Source organism: Papio anubis, chromosome 4 (genome assembly GCF_008728515.1).
Source record: "Papio anubis isolate 15944 chromosome 4, Panubis1.0, whole genome shotgun sequence".
NCBI classification, from domain to species: Eukaryota; Metazoa; Chordata; class Mammalia; order Primates; family Cercopithecidae; genus Papio; species Papio anubis.
The window spans coordinates 132,925,380-132,942,457 of record NC_044979.1 but is presented as its reverse complement, the minus strand read 5'-3'; the positions used below and the strand labels follow the sequence as shown (position 1 = coordinate 132,942,457).

General features: G+C 44.3%; 1 long non-coding RNA gene across 1 annotated transcript; it reads right to left on the bottom strand.

Moving 5' to 3' along the window:
- Window positions 1-384: 384 nt before the first annotated feature.
- On the bottom strand, window positions 385-10,406 carry LOC103882772. Its single transcript, XR_002520920.2, has 2 exons — window positions 9,819-10,406; window positions 385-1,691 (listed from the first exon to the last, which is right to left on the bottom strand). It is a non-coding gene; the product is annotated as an uncharacterized LOC103882772 (long non-coding RNA).
- Between the last annotated feature and the right edge of the window lie 6,672 nt (window positions 10,407-17,078).

Here is a 17,078-nt window from a genome sequence, read left to right as displayed (position 1 = left end):
GGCACATAGTAGGTGCTCAACAAACATTTATTCAATAAAAGATGAATAAATGTGTGGGAGGCCAATGCAGAAGGATCGCTTGACTCCAGGAGTTTGAGACCAACCTGGGCAATATAGCAAGACCATGTCTCTACAAAAATTTAAAAATTAGCCAGGTATGGTGGTGCACACTTGTCATCCCAGCTACTTGGAAGGCCAAGGTGGGAGGATCACTTTAGCCGTAGATAATCTGTGGACAGAGTAGAGATAGAGAAGAACACACTAAAATTTGGGATGTTTTTACATTATCTTCAGCCCACTGAGATTTCGTCTCTTACTGAACTTCAAATGCCCCAGTAACTGTTCTTCCTCTTCCACATCCTTTTTTTTTTTTTTTTTTTTTCTTGAGACAAGGTCTTTCTCTGTCACTCAGGCTGGAGTGGAGTGGCATAATCGTAGCTCGCTGCAGCTTGGACCTCCCAGCCTCAAGCAATCCTCCTACCTCAGTCTCCTGGATAGTTGGGACTACAGGCACGTGCTACCACGCCCGGCTAATTTTTAAATTTTTTGAAGAGACGGGGTCTCAGGATGTTGCCCAGGGTTGTCGTCCTCCTGTCTTGGCCTCCCAAAGTGTTGGGATTACAGGTGTGAGCCCAGGAGTTCAAGGCTGCAGTGAGCTATGACTGCACCACTGCACTCTAGCTGGGGCTACAGAGCAAGACCTTGTATCTTAACCGAAAAAAGAAAAAATGGAGTAAGAAGGTAAAGGTAAGAAACTAAAAGGAGACTATATAAGAGAAGGAGGAGACAATAAACCTCCTCATTTTTTGCCAGAACATAGTATTCCCCACCAAGAATCCCCAGTAACAAACCTAGTTCCACTGGCAATACTTTTTATTTTGCATTTAAAGACTCAAATTCTTGATCTCTGGCTCTTCTTAACAGCCTCAGGAAACAGGCCAGAAAGGAAAACAAAATCCAACCGCCCTGTTACATACCAGGAAAATGATTTTCATGCGTTCAAACTCAATATTTATACTGGAATACAAAAACGTGATTCTGAGAGAGAAAAAAAAAAGTAATGAGGAGATACAATTAATTGCAATCTAGCCCTGCTTTCTATTTTTTTCACCTTGAACAGGTAAGTTAACCTCTCTGATCCTTAGTATTCCAGGCAGGGAAGTAGATGGACCAATACTTTCCTCTTCTTAACTCTCAAGACTATTTTAACTCATAAAATGTGAAAAATATATAACAATGGCTTAAGGTTAGACAGTTTATAGGTTATAGAGCTCGAGAATTTTTTGATATCTTTGGAGAAAAGAGTAAATTATTATTTTTATGGTCATAATTCAGGGTCAGTTTATCACATTATGGAGCTTTGAAAAGAATTATTCTTTAACCAGAGAAATAACATGTGTATATTACTGACTGTTATGCTAGTAATAAGATCCGTGACTATAGCATCAATGAAAGGAAGAAACTAGAATGAGAGAAATGGAAAATCAATTTGTCTACTTTTCCAACCCAACATTTATATGCTGACACCAAGTGCCGATAGTTAGAGTCAAGTATCAGATGTTTATGTAATGCCTCAAACACCGCGGGCTGCCAGGATTTCCTTCTGCAAATTCCAACTGCCTGACTTCAGTTCCAAATAGGATTTCTTTCTTCTTCTGCACATCCGTGGTATGACGTTGAATATTTTCCACCTGTGTTTGGTAGGGTGAGACAAATGACTTAATAGCTATATACATTAGACATAATTTTTGTTGCAATACCATAAGAAACCTTGACTAATGTTGACTTTAAAATATTAGGGCTTATTTGTCTTATCCCACAAGAATTCCAGGAGATGAGACTGAGATGGCAAATCAATGATCCATCGGGAAGCCAGCAGTGGTGAGCTTGAGCTGCTAAATGTTTAACAACCATTCTGAAGGGACAGTACTATTTTGTTATGCTTGTCAATTTCCATAGCATACATACTTCCATCATGGTTTGATTTCCAGCTATCAACGTGACACATCTAAGTGCAGAGTAGGGAAGAAATGCTCAATTCCATTCCAGTACAAAACATTTCCACCAATATTATATGCATAAATAATCTCATGAGCATTAGATAGTAGTAAAACAGTAAAAAAAAATATTAGTTTGCACTATTATCTTTGCTTTAACATAACTTATTTCATTATAAGTTTATATAAGGCCATTTTTAATCATGGCTATGCTGAACAACAGACATGCAAAATTCTTGAGAACTTATTGGTCAAATCTTGCGAACTGGTAAAAGCCAGTTCCAACACAGGCTCTTCACATCATTTTGCTCTGCCATCTTTAATGTGGACCTTCATCCACATGCCTATTGCTTCACAGTCACAGGATGGTACTGGCCTTCTGAGCCTCGCGTGGGCATGCAAGAAGAAGGAAAAGGATATAAAACAGCTAATGCAGCATGACAATTAAAATACATATGCATTTCCCAAAACCCCACCTAAAGGCTTCAGTTTACAATGCATTGGCCAGAATTGAGTCATGTGTGCCTAGTTTGAAAATGGCGAGGTAGAAGAGGAAACAGAGATGATGGCTGAGTTGGCCAGCCAGATGGGTCTGCCATGATAATAAAAATGTATTTATGGAACTCCAAAGTTCAAGACACCATGCTTTGCACAATGAGGCAGAGAAGAAAATAGAGTGGTTCAACACTCAGTGCTTGCCCTCCGAGATTCTTGGAAGATAAGGCTAGGCAGGGTGGCTCCCACCTGTAATCCTAACACTTTGGGAGGCCAAGTCGGGAGGATCGCTTTAGCTCAGAAGTTCAAGATCAGCCTAGGCAATATAGCAAGACTTCTTCCCTACAAAAAATTTAAAAATTAGACAGGTGCCGTGGCACATGCCTATGGTCTCAACTTTTTGGGAGGCTGAGGTGGGAGTCCAGGAATTTGAAGCTGCAGTGGGCTGTGATCATGCCACCGTACTCCAGTCTGGGCAACAAAGCCAGATCCTGTCTCTTAAACAAACAAACAAAGATTCTTGGAAGATAAGACAGAGAAATATAACCAACAATTCCAATTGAATTTTCCTTTAACAACACGCTAAGAGCCAAGTGTTGGTCCAGAAGCTAAGTATCTCTGTTGTTGGTAGAGGCAGACATCACTCTTGTTTGGGTGGTCCCTTCCACCAGAAGGGGTTATCGTCACAGAAAGAAAAGTCAAGTCAAACAAGTAACTGCCAATGAGTTTATAAATTCTGCTTCATTTGACTCATAAATTAATGTACATGGGTATAGCCTTTAGGCACTCCCCTATTTCAGTTATTTTAGCTAATTGCATGGGAGGTCTAAGTTGGTGTTGAAACATGTAGGCTAAAATTAAATAGCTCTATCGGCACTGACCTACCTACTTTTTCTGGGTAACAGATAACTGTCATTTTTCTAAGCTTAGTTCAATTCTTCTCAATGCCCTCTGGAAAAACTTTACTGGTATCAAATGCTTTTTTTTTTTTTAAGTGTTCTATTTTAAAAATTCTTTCTATGCAAGAAAGAGTTCCCATCACGATGGTTAAAAGCATCATGTTACCATTTCCAAAGATAAGCATAATACTGGTTGGTATGTTATGGCCGTGTCTCTGGAACTTTCTATCACCATCAAGGTTGAATTAAATTACGCCCATATTTCTTTAAATTTTCTGAATCTCCTCCTGCACCTGGGCAGAGTGGGGACCCTCACTCTGTGCGAATAACTTTACCAAAATGAACAAGAAGGATGGTTGCTGTAAGTTGCTGAGCTACATAAGCCTTTGGGGCTATTGAATCAGCCATCAATTTTGCCTGATGTAAAAGGTTATTCTCTGACTGCCTTTCAGTTTTGCCCTTTCAGCTCTGTACAGGCCACCACTGAATTTTTCCCTTAAAAAAAATTTAGCATCGTGGCTTGTCTGGCACAATGATAGGTCTGGAAAGTTCAGAGAAATTCTTGCTACAAGGTCCTTCAGGACCTATGATAGACAGCAGGTTCCTCTCCTCCCTAGTAACCTAATAACCTTTCTTTTTCCCCACCACCCCATCCTTCTCTCCATATGACCCACTTTGCCCCATATAGGAATGATATGTTAATCAGCTATTGTTGCATAATAAACTTCCCCAAAACATACTGCCTAACTGCAGCCAGCATTTCTTTTGCTATTCCCAGGTCTGTGGAGTTCGTGGGACATCCCTGCTCTAGGCTGTGGGTTAGCTTAGCCAGGCTGCAGACTGCAGGTTGAATTCAAATCTTATCTTCGTCCACTTGTGTTGCTAAAAAGTGTCGACGAAAAGAGTCAAAGTTTGTGAAATATTTGGAGATTGATTCTGAGCCAAATATGAGTGACCATGGCCCATGACACAGCCCCCTCAGGAGATCCTGAGAATATGGACTCAAGGTGGTCAGGGTGCAGCTTGGTTTTACACATTTTAGGGAGGCATGAGACATCAATCAAATGCATTTAAGAAATACATTGGTTTGGTCCAAAAAGGTGAGACAACTCAAAGATGGGGAGGGGCAGGGGAAGGGAGAGGGGGAAGGGGGAAGGCAGAAAGGGGAAGGGGGTAGGGGGAAGGGAGAGAGAGGGGGAGGGGGAAGGGGGAGAAGAGGGGGGAGGGGGAGGAGGATAGAGGAGTGGGGAGGGGGATGAGGGGAGGGGAAGGAGGATGAGGGGAGGGAGACTTCCAGGCTATAGGCAAATTTAAACATTTTCTGGATGACAATGGATTCAGTTTGTCTAAAGACCTGGGATCAATAGAAAGGAAATGTTCAGGGTGAGATAAAAGATTGTGGAGACCAAGGTTCTTTTGAAGTCTCACAGTGGCTGCCCTTAGAGACAATAGATGACAAATGTTTCCTATTCAGATCATTAAAAGATGCTGGACTCCCAGTTAATCTCTTCAGGATTGGGAGGGCCTGGAAGAAAAAGATCTAGCTATGTCAGAGATTTTTTACAGATGCAAATTTTCCCCCACGAAGGACAGCTTTGCAGGACCATTTCAAAATATGCTGAAGAAACATGTTTTCGGGTAAAATATTTTGATTTTCTTCTTTATCATGCAGTGTTATGCCAGAGTCAGATTGGAAAGTAAGTCATGATACATAGTGTTAAATAAAACCCATCTGATGAGAATTTAGGATTTGTAAGGCATGACTCCCCAGACCACTTGGATAGGAATTTGGGCAAGATTTAAAAAAAAAAAGAATCAGCTTAGTCCTCAAAAGCAATATCTAGGACTGTGTAATTCACAAAAAAAGAAAAAAAAAAAAAAGGTTTATTTGGCTCATGATTCTGATGTCTGGAAAAGTTAGGTATTTGGCATCTATATCTGTGATGGCCACAGAACGCTTCCCCTCATGGGGGAAGGTGATAGGGAGCTGGTGTGTGCAGAGATCAGCTGGTAAGAGAGAAAGCAAGACAGAGAGGCGGGAGGTGCCAATGCCAAGCTCTTTATAACAACCAGCTCTCCGTGAACTAACAGAGACAGAACTCACTTACCTCCTCTCACCAGGGAGGACATCCATCTATTCGTCAGGGATCCACCCCCATGACCCCAACACTGCCACCACCAACACTCGGGATCTAATTTCAACAAGAGGCTTGGAGGAGACAAATACACAAATGATAGCAGGTTCCCTCCATGTGTCTCTGCCTCTGTTTGGACTAGCACCTACCCCGGCATGGTCTTTTCATGGCGAACATCCAGGATACAAAAGGACAAGCAGGAACACGCAAAGCCCCTTGAGGACTCACAGCTGCCACAAGCACTCACCTCCCACTGGCCAAATGCAGTGTCAATGGGGAGGGAAATATACACCCCCTCATGCCAGTGGAAAGTGCTCAAAATCACATGGCAAAGGATGCGGATGACTAATTCTAACTCAGGGAGATTTGGAAGAATTGTAAGCCAGGATTCCATCTTCCACAGATAACCCTTGCCTTTTGGAATCATCTGTTTTCTCGAAAGCAGTTTGCACATCACGGTTTTGTAAAGAATCTTTACACAGTGGCTCACGCCTGTAAATCTAGAACTGTGGGAGGCTGAGGCAGGTGGATCACTTGAGCCCAAGTGTTTGAGACCAGCCTGGGCAACATAGCGAGACCTCATCTCTACCCCAAAAAAGTACAAAAATTAGCTGGGCATGGTGGCCTGCATCTGTAGTCCCAGCTACTCCGGAGGCTGAGATGGGAGCATGGCTTGAGCCCAGGAGGCAGAGGCTGCAGTGAGTCGAGATGGCACCACTGCACCACTCCAGCCTGGGAAACTGAACAAGATCCCTGTCTCCAAAAAAGCTTCTCCGCTGCCTGATTTTGTTCTTCCCTCCATAAGCATACAGTAAATCCCTGTGAAATGCCCTGCTATTCAGCCTGAAGGCTAAGATGTAGGGGGCTCCTCTGAAAAAAAAATGCTGGGCTTGGTAGCGGGTGCCTGTAATCCCAGCTACTCAAGCGTCTGAGGCAGGAGAATCGCTTGAACCCAGGAGGCGGAGGTTGCAGTCAGCTGAGATCGTACCACTGCACTCCAGCCTGGGTGACGGAGCAAGACTCCATCTCAAAAAAGAAAACAATAAATAAGAAAAATGTAGTAATGGAAACAATTTACACCAACATACTTGGTACAGGTGGCTGATATTACAAAGAAACATATGATTACGAGCCAGAATGAGGATGGAAAGGTAAGACGTTGATGGGCATGAACAGAGCATTTTCAAAAGGAGAAGCACATCTCAGGATAGAAAAGTCTCACATGGGAATGACATAACCTCAGATGTATGTCATCCTTTTGCCAAAAAAAAAAAAAAAAAAGTGAAAAATGAATAAGTATGTTTAACCAGTCAGCAGGCTGGTTATATTTTGGCCCTGTTTCTATGCTCCTAATTTTTAACTAATGAACCTTCCACTATTTGATTTTTTAATGATAATAATAAGGTCTAGCATAGTGGCTCACACCTATAATCCCAGCACTTTGGGAGGCCGAGGTGGGAGGATTGCTTGAGCCCAGGAGTTGAAGACCAGCCTGGGCAACATAGCCAGACCTTGTCTCTTCTCAATATCAAAAAAATTAGCAAGGCGACACAGCAAGACCATGTCTCAAAAAAAAAGAAAAGAAAAAGAAAACTTAGCCAGGCGTAGTGGAGCATGCCTGTGGTCCCTGCTACTCAGGAGGCTGAATTGGGAGGATCACTTGAGCCCAGGAGATGGAGGCCGCAATGAGCTGTGATAGCACTACTGACTCCAGCTTGGGCAACAGAGCATGACCCTGTCTCAAAAATAATAATAATAATAAATGCAGAATATCACAACGGAGGTATTCTTCAGAATTCTTTTGTAATGCAAACATTTACAGCCCCAATTGATTCATTTTATAGATTCAGATTTCCTTCCTTAACACCAGAAATGCCTTTCTACCGAGGCTTTTATTCATATGTAAAGAAATAACACCTAAGGAAACAGTGACTGAGAGATTTCATTCCAGGCAGCCTGGCAGGAAGAGACCTCGGTCACTCGGTTCTGTGGTTCCCTGGCAGTGGTGGTGCATGAAGAAATTGCCTTGTGTCTTTTATCTGTTTCAACTGCAGAATGAAAGCAGAGACATTTGAGCTCTGTAGGGGTTTGGATTCAGTTCCAAAGTTTGCCTCCTGGACTCCGAAACTGGCCATTGGTCTGAATTAGACTCTGAGCGCTGGCAGGTCACTGAGCCTTCCTTCATTTTATGGACGATGAAAAGGAAAATTGGGAGTTCAATAAAACTGGGACTAAAATCCAGGTCTCCTGATTTTCCAAGTGAAGGCAAGATTCCGCCAGTCACCGACTGGGTGCCTCTTATACTCCTAGAGCATGTGCTATAAGCCGTCTCCTCTCCAGCCTCTGCAAAACTGACCCTCCAGAACAGCCTTGACTTCAGATGAAAGAACTTGATTCAAATCACAGCTCCCACTTATTAGCTGGATGTCCTAGGACAAATTGCACACTCTTTGCTTCCATTCGCTCCTCTGCAAAATGGGGTGATGATATCTGACGTTCAGTGGAGGCAGTGGAATAATGTCATGTACAGTGCCTGACGTGTAGGAGCAGTGACAAACAGCCATAACGATGGTGACAATGAGGAAAAATGAGCATGGTAGACTTAGACACCTGTCCAGAGATAGACCTGCACAGAGAACTTGGAGAAGGGATGTGGCATGAACTTGCCTGAGACTCACGCAGGGCATCTGTGGTTTTTCTGCCCTGGGATAGCAGAAGCAATAGTTTCCTGTCCTAGGTGTTGCCATGAATTTAATGAGCTGCTGTTGGATCAATGCACCTTTGGGGTGGGATAGGGGAAAGTGGTAACGGGCCTTGAGATTCAGAGATTTCCCTGAGGATAGGGAGATATTTGCGGTTTTTGCCATTACTTTTAATGGCATTACTTTTTTTTTTTTTTTTTTCTCTTTTTTGAGATAGAGTCTCTATCACCCAGGCTGGAGTGCAACAGCACAATCTCAGCTCACTGCAACCTCCGCCTCCAGGGTTCAAGCGATTCTCCTGCCTCAGCCTCGCAAGTAGCTGGGATTACAGGCGTGTACCACCATGCCTGGCTAATTTTTGTATTTTTAGTAGAGATGGGGTTTCGCCATGTTGGCCAGGCTGATCTCAAACTCCTGACCTCAAGCGACCCGCCCACCTCAGCCTCCCAAAGTGTTGGGATTACAGGCATGAGCCACCACGCCCAGCCAAATGGCATTATTTTTAATGGCAAAAGCCACAATTAGTTTTGCACCACCCTAACAGAGTTCCCAAAAGGAAAATGGAGATGCACCCCATGGAGATTGGAAGAATGAGACAGTTGATGGGGCGTGGCGGGGACAAAAAACCTGAAGGTAGAGAACAGCAGAAAAAAAAAATGATGTGCCACAAGGGACCCCTGTGGAGAGTTTATCTTCCTGGGGGCCTTCCTTGTGAGCTATGGAGAAATTATCCTTGACAGTCTCTTTTTTTTCTTTTTTTTCTTTATTTTTTTTGAGATGGAGTCTCGCTCTGTCGCCCAGGCTGGAGTGCAGTGGCGCCATCTTGGCTCACTGCAAGCTCCGCCTCCCGGGTTCACGCCATTCTCCTGCCTCAGCCTCCCCAGTAGCTGGGACTATAGGCATCCGCCACTGTGCCCAGCTATTTTTTTGTATTTTTGGTAGAGACGGGGTTTCACCGTGGTCTCGATCTCCTGACCTTGTGATCTACCTGCCTCGGCCTCCCAAAGTGCTGGGATTACAGGCATGAGCCACCGCACTCGGCCCCTTGACAGTTTTAAGCTTTTCCCTCCAATGTTGCAAGTCCCCACATCCACAGCCTAATCCAAACTTGAGTGGTAATATGACGGAGGACAAAGCATCAGGAGAATAATGAAAAGCGGGACCTGCCTGCACTGTTCCGGAGGTAAAAATTGAACTATACAAACTCTAACTGCGCCACTCCCAAGGGCAAACGTGCATTGTCACTGATAGCACCACTGAGGTCTAGAAGGAAGACAAATCTCTTTTCCTGTCTTGTCTCATGATTTGAGAGGTTCTTCTCTTGCATGGTGGAGACCATCCTCTACATTATGACAATCACACAGAGGTGTCGTAGGTCCCAGCCTTCATCCTGTCTTTTCAAATGGCCCTTGTGTGGCCCATTGGAACTAAGAGAGGGGACAATTGCTCAGCCATATACCTCCCAATGACCACACAAAGACCAGAGAGAAGCCTAGAATTACTGCCCGTTGGGATACCACAACTCTCTCGTAGATAAGTTACCGTAAGTCTCAGTTTCTCCATCTGCAAAATGGAAAGAATAGGTCCTACCTCATATGGGTATCACATCACTTCGATGAGCAGCTCCAGCTTTATTAAGGCATCCTCTGCAGGGCTTGGCACATGGTAAAGACTCACATTGTTAGGTTCTCTCCTCCACCTCTTAGTATCTCTCACTAAAGTCAACTCTCCCATTTTATCTGTGAAAAAAATCAACGCTTCCAACGGCACTGTGGCAGAACCTTAAAGCTGGGGACCCCAAGGAAAGCTTTGCACAAGGGGACATATGGAGCCTCTTCAGAAAGGCTACTCAGTCAGGAAAGTGTTTCTAGGAATATGACCTAGCATTATTTCCAGGAAGAAAAAGTGACTCATTGGAAAACGTGATTAGACATTTTTCAAAGTTCCCCCTCCCCTTCCAAACGGGGTTCATTTCTACCAAGGTGCAAGGGGCTGGTTAAAATACACTAAAAGAGATTTCAAGGGAAAGGAAGTTCCAATATGTCAATCTGAGGGTTGTGAGCAGACAGAGAAGGTGCAGTTCACCACTGGGGCTTGGTGATGAAGGGATCAGGAGGGCTTTGGGGGTTTCATGGGAGGACATCTTGTGCACCAACTTGAACCTTGGGTGTGTCTTTTTTTTTTTTTTTTTTTTTTTTTTTTAGAGAGACAAGGTCTCTCTCTGTCACCCAGGCTGGAGTGCAGTGGTACAATCACAGCTTACTGCAGCCTCAAACTGCTGGGCTCAAGTGATCCTCCTGTCTCAGCCTCCTGAGTAGCTTGAACTACAGGTGTTCATGACCACACCTGGCTAATTTTTTTTTTTAAGAGAGGGAGGTCTCGTTATATTGCCCAGGCTGGTCTCAATCTCCTAGGCTCAAGAAATCCTCCCACCTCAGCCTCCCAAAGTGTTGAGATTACAGGCATGAGCCACTGTGCCCAGCAACTCAAGTTTTCTTTATAAAAACCATTGGCAGTGACCGTGGTCTCTTCAACTTCAGTGATTCCTGACCAGATGCCAGCAGGTCAGGAACTCAGGACAATGACCTCACTTCCAGGCTGCCCAGTGCTGCCAAGGTGGACAGGAGGCTCCAGATTCCTAGGGATTTAGCCTTCAGGTATCTCCTTTCTGGAATGACTACTGCCGGGTTCCCCCGTGGAACTCGCCGTGCTGTCCCGCCATCCTCCTTCCCTGTACGTCTCTACAGATTGTCAAAACACCAGCTGGTCCTCCTCAGCTGCTAAGTCTAGGAGAGGAAAGAGCAGAGGAGTTATGGACATAGCTTTGAGGGTTTTTTCCATCATCTAAGGGTTCAATATTTAGAGCAATATTGATTCGATTTATCTAGTGTTGTAATGTTCCATTGGTTGCTAGGCAACAGAGTTCTTTCTGCTGTGTACTCTGGGTGGCTCATGGGAGTTTGACTACCAAAGAGATTACTTTGTGTATGTGGGACTAAATGGACCATAGGTGCCATACATAAGTGCGGGGTGGGGGATACTCTTTTACCGAGCAGTGTTAAGACCAGGTTTCCTATCACATCTTGGTAATTGCAATTCAGCCTCCAGAACAACACAGCCATTCATATTCACATTCCTCTACAAGATACCCTCTGAGAACAATTTAACACAAAGTTGTGCTGATGCATAAAACCCTATGTTGTGTGCTTACTATTCCATCCTCATAAACTTCAAACCTGCACTGGGGCAGGGATGGATTTATTCCTCCCCCTTTCCATCCCCCACAAGCCCATTCATAACCAAAAATAGCAACGTGGATTACAAAAGGACACATTCTGGTTTGCGCTTCAATCCTGGTATGGCAGGGTCTTTCTTCATTTCCCTTATCCCATCTTCTCCCCTGCTCATCCCAAAATTGCCTTCCCTGTCTTGGTTTTTGTTTTTTGGGGGCTCTTTTGTAAGTCCTTGACACCGATGCTTGCTGTGACTTTAAAATCCCATCAGAACAGCAGGTAATGAGGCACTGTCAGCTTGGGCTATATGGTTCAGTGACTTGGCATTGATGACGTTTATTTTGGAAACTGCATGATGGCCTGACCTATTTTAGGATCTCTGCTTTCACCATACCTCCCTCCTCCGTTTTTCCAATTAGAAGTGAAGATAAAGGGGAATTGGGGGAGGCTGGAGAGGGAGAGAGAGAAGAACCTGGAAAGTGATTCTCCAGGAGTAACATGAGAAGCTGCCCACGTTACCCGTTACCCGTAACATTGGAACCACTGTCATAAAGACAATTTCAAGCCCTACTGGAAAAGGCAAGAACTCTAAGCTGTGTCTGCAAAATGGGAAGAAACTCTAGAGGCAGTTCTCTGCCTAGTTGCCCCGTGCAGCCACAGGAAATACACAAATCAAAGCCCACATTTGGTATTGTTCAGCATTTTCCTCTGTGGGAAGACCTGTTCAGGAGAGAAATGATCCCATTCTTCCTAAGAGAAAAGCTATCTAGGGGAGAGAAAGGAAGGGGAGGGGGCAGGGAGAGGGAAGTGCAGGCAAGCGGCCGACAATGCACATTTACAGGGAATAGAAATGGAACACAGATGCTGTGCAGCAGTATAAAGCATTGCCCTAGGAGAACCATTATCAGCCTCTGGAGAATAGAGTTTCTCAGATCCAGGCAAATCATACAGTAAGTCATTGGGACCTGCAGACTCATTGTAAGTAGCTCTAAGCAATGGCCCTCCTGGGCTGCCTGGTACCCTGTCTCAACATCTTTCTCGTGGCTGTGCAGTAGCCAGCATTCCTCTGATAACCATTGAGGTTTTCTTGAATTGTCCACAGAGCAGCTGCCCTGGGTCATGGACCACTGACCTTGATGAATTCCTTCTTTGCTCCAGGAGTACTACAACTCCTTCGTCAGACTCCCCAGATAGTGGCCTTGGTCCTTTTGCGTCCTTATAACTCCCACTCTCTTGGAACAAATTCCACTGGGTCCACTAGGAAACAGCTTACAGAGCCACCATCTCCCTCTTGGAGGTCCAGGTCTTGCTGCTCCTGCCAGGTAAGAAGCTCTGCTATAGATGAGAACACCTCATTTCTAGTTAAAGAGACAGGAACTCCTATTCAGAGAAATGCTGGCTACACAGAAGACTCAGAGAAGGCAAGGAAGAGTGACTAGAAAAAGGATGGCTTCTGATTTTGTCAATCTATTTGGCAGCTCATAGAAGTTGTTGATTTAAATGATCTATTATAAGACTTCGTGGCTGGGCACGGTGGCTCATGCCTGTAATCCCAGCACTTTGGGAGGCCGAGGCAGGTGGATCACTTGAGATCAAGAGTTCAGGACCAACCTGGCCAACATGGTGAAACCCCATCTCCACTAACAATACAAAAATTAGTCAGGTGTGGTGGCGTGCACCTGTAACCCCAGCTACTCAGGAGGCTGAGGCAGAAGAATCACTCGAACCTGAGAGGCAGAGGTTGCAGTGAGACTCCATCTCAAAACAAACAAACAAATAAAAAACAAACAACAACAAAAACAAGACTTTGTGAGCTCTGTCTTCAGGAAACAATTTGCTAGCTGGACTTACCACTACATTCCATTTTAATTTTTTTTTTTTTTATTTTGGTAGAAACAGGGTCAAGCAATTCTACTGCCTTGGTCTTCCAAAGCCCTGGGATTGTAGGCATGAGCCACTGCACCCTGCCTCTATGTTCAATTTTGGTGACTTGCCAGAGAGGACACTTATTTCTTGCTTGTATTTCTCTGCTTATGACTTGCCTGGGCCCCTTACATTCTTGGGACCTGTCTATAGCACTGTGCTCTGTCTGCTGTAATGGACTTGCTTTCTGGGCCACAACCTGGTCAGAGAAGAGAGTTATACCTCTGGCTTTCTACCTCCAAGAATGCTGGGACCCCCACACCTCTTACATTCCTTATTCTGTCTCTTTAACTGGGAATGAGTCTCATGTACCCCAGAGCTTCTTACCTTGCAGGAGCAGCAAGACCTGGACCTTCAAGAGGGAGATGGTGGCTCTGTGAGCCTTTTTCTAGCAGCCCTGATGGAATTTGTTCCAGGAGAGTGGGAGCTACAAGGAAGCAGAAGGACCAGGGTCTGTATTCGGAGAGTCTAACAAAGGACTTGTAGCACTCCTGGAACAAAGAAGGAAGTCAAGGTCAGTGGTCCATGACCCAGGGCAGCTGCACTGTGGACAACTCAAGAAAACCTCAATGACTATCAAGAATTGTCTATGCTTGAACCACCTGGGACCTGCCAAGGGGAAGAAAGGAATGTAAAAGGTATGGGGTCCCAGCATTCTGGGAGGTAGAAAGCCAGAGGTATAACTCTCTTCTCTGACCAGGTTGTGGCCTCAGAAGCAAGCCCATTAGAGCCGGGGTCCCCAGCCCTTGAGTCACAGACCGGCACCAGTTCTGGTACCGGTCTGTGGCCTGTTAGGAACCAGGCTGCACAGCAGGAGGTGAGCCACAGGCAGGCGAGCAAAGCTTCATCTGTACACACTGCTGCTCCCCATCACTCACATTCCCGCCTAAGCTCCGCCTCCTGTCAGATCAGTGGCGGCATTAGATTCTCATAGGAGCAGGAGCCGTGTTGTGAACTGTGCATGTGCGGGATCTAGGTTGAGAGCTCCTTATGAAAATCTAATACCTGATGATCTGTCACTGTCTCCCATCACTTCCAGATGGGACTATCAAGTTGTAGGAAAACAAGCTCAGGGCTCCCACTTATTCTATACGATGGCAAATTGTATAATTATTTTGTTATATATTACAATGTGAGAATAATAGAAATAAAGCACACAATAAATGTAATGCCCTTGAATCATCCCAAAACCATCCCCCCCACCCCACTGTCTGTGGAAAAATTGTTTCCCACCAAACTAGTCCCTCGTGCCAAAAAGGCTGGGGACTGTTGCATTAGAGCAGACAGAGGACAGCTCTGCTCAGGGGTTCCAAGAACATAAAGGGCCCAGGCAAGTCATAAGCAGAGAAATAAAATAAATTAATGTCTATTGTGACAAGTCACTAAAATTGAACATAGTGGCTAGGTGCCGTAGTTCCTGCCTGTAATCCCAGCACTTTTGGAGACTGAGGCAGGAGGACTGCTTGAGGCCAGGAGTTTGAGACCAGCCTAGGCAACATAGCAAGACCTTGACTCCACCAAAAAAAAAAAAAAAAAAAAAAAAAAATTAAATTGAATCTGGTGATAAATCCAGCTAGCAAATTGTTCTCTGCAAACTGAGCCCATGAAGTCTTGTCATAGATTATTTAAATCCACAACTTGTATGAGCTGCGAAATAGATTGATGAAATCAGAAGTTGTCCTTTTTCCAGTCACTCTTCTTTACCTTCTCTGAGTCTTCTTTTAGAAATTCACATGGCAGGTAGGCACTGCAATATTTCGGGCCCAAAAATATTTTTCAGGAAAACGAACTCAAAATATCAACCTGTCAGACATTCTCTTGGGTTACTAGCCTGTCTGGTGGCTGCCTTGCAGAAGCTGGCTGGAAATTGGACCAGGTGTATGTTTCCCTTCTCTTTCCCTGTATATTTCCTTTCTTTACCCAGCATATTTTCCTAGGATTATGATTCACATATTTAAAATTAGAGCAGAAAAAGTGGGGAAAGAGGTGATTCATGTTCTTTCCCCATTCCTAGCAATGTTTAGCCTCTGGAATCTAGATTAACAATGTGATGTGCTGAGAGCCTGAAGGAAAATGAAAGAGAGAGGAGGAAGAAAAGGAGGAGGATGAATTGAAGAAGATGGAGCTCACTGCAAATAATATTTCCAGTTCCTAGACTTAGAAGGACATTGCAACTGAAATTGCTTGTGCTTGTAAAATTCTATCATGCTCAAAGAACCTCTTTTTATAGATGAAATCAGGTTTAACAGAGGAATGTTGTGCCTCAAATTAATTAGAATAAATTAGTTCCCTAATGAAATATACCATCAAGCATGAAAAAAAAACACCCTAAAGGGTAAGAAGTATTAATGTGCCGATTAAGAGGAATGATGATAAGGATGTCAGTTTATGGAAAGTAACGCTGTGTCTATATACACAGATGGCTTTGAAAGACATCGACTCTTCCAACACTTGGATCACAACCAACCGGTTACAAACTGCTTGGTTGCTTGACTGAATTCAGCTGGTTTGTTTTGAAAATAACCCACACTCTGCCTAACATCATCACTTTCCAAACCACTTTGCTGGGTGCTAGCTTCACGTGTCTGCCTGAGCTCAAACTGTTGATGGATGACACTTGGGAATTGGCTGAAGAAGAGAGTTAACAGAACGTCCTGAAATCAGGAGAGAACCAAACTAGAGCTGCTGGCAGAAAGCCAACTTCAATCGAAGAGAGATACCAAACTGAGACAGTGGAAGTGTTGGAGAGAAAACCGGGCGATTCTAGAAAATTCCATCCTAAAACATGCCAAGGGAGTCGGGTTTTTCCTAGGCACCAGTGCTCAGGGGGCAATCCTTGAAAACAGGAAGAAGGAACCAGCTTGGTGATCTGGTCTTTCCGTATAGGAACTTAGCAAGATGGGATTATTAGTCAATGACACCTTGGCACTCACCCCGACGTGGAATGTCATTCCTATTTTCATAACCCAGAAGTTTTTAAGAACAGAACTGTTGATGTACTGCTCAACTGACCTTTAGTTAGTTCCAAGAGAGAGATGGAGAAGTCCACAGAGAGCCGGTTCTTATTCTAAACAGCTGGGATGGAGTTTGAATGATACAAATGTAGACATTCATTTCTAGCACCTCACAGTATTCACACAGCTCCAGAGAAAGGCAGGGGGACTGATTCCTTTCTAATTAGTCACAGAAGCTTTTGATAAGAGCCCCAAGAGGTCCATGCCCCCAAATATCACTTGACACATGAGCACATGAGTCGCTAAATGCATCCTGGATGAGATGGATAGGTGGTGCCAAGTCCTAAATCTCCTATGGGGTTTCCCTTGACAGCCCACTCTTATGATTTAGGGCACCATCGGTGGCCCTGGTTTGATTCATCACTTGGTAATTCATCTTCCCCAACAAGCTATGGTTCCTGTTTTGTAACGCCCTTCCATTCTTCTCCTTTGAAGAGAGAGAGAAACAGTGATAAAAGCCAGGCTTTGGAACAGAATTCTAGCTTTTTCCTTCCAGAATTAGCCCTCGATAAAAAAGAAGAAACAGACAATGAAATCAACTTAAAGAAAGATGTACCTATGGTCTTTCGTAAGTACCATAGTACGTATGACCATTTACATCAAATATGCCACCTGCATTATTCCACATGTTTGTATAAGTCCCCTGACCAGCCACAGCAACATATGAACAAGTGAGTGGA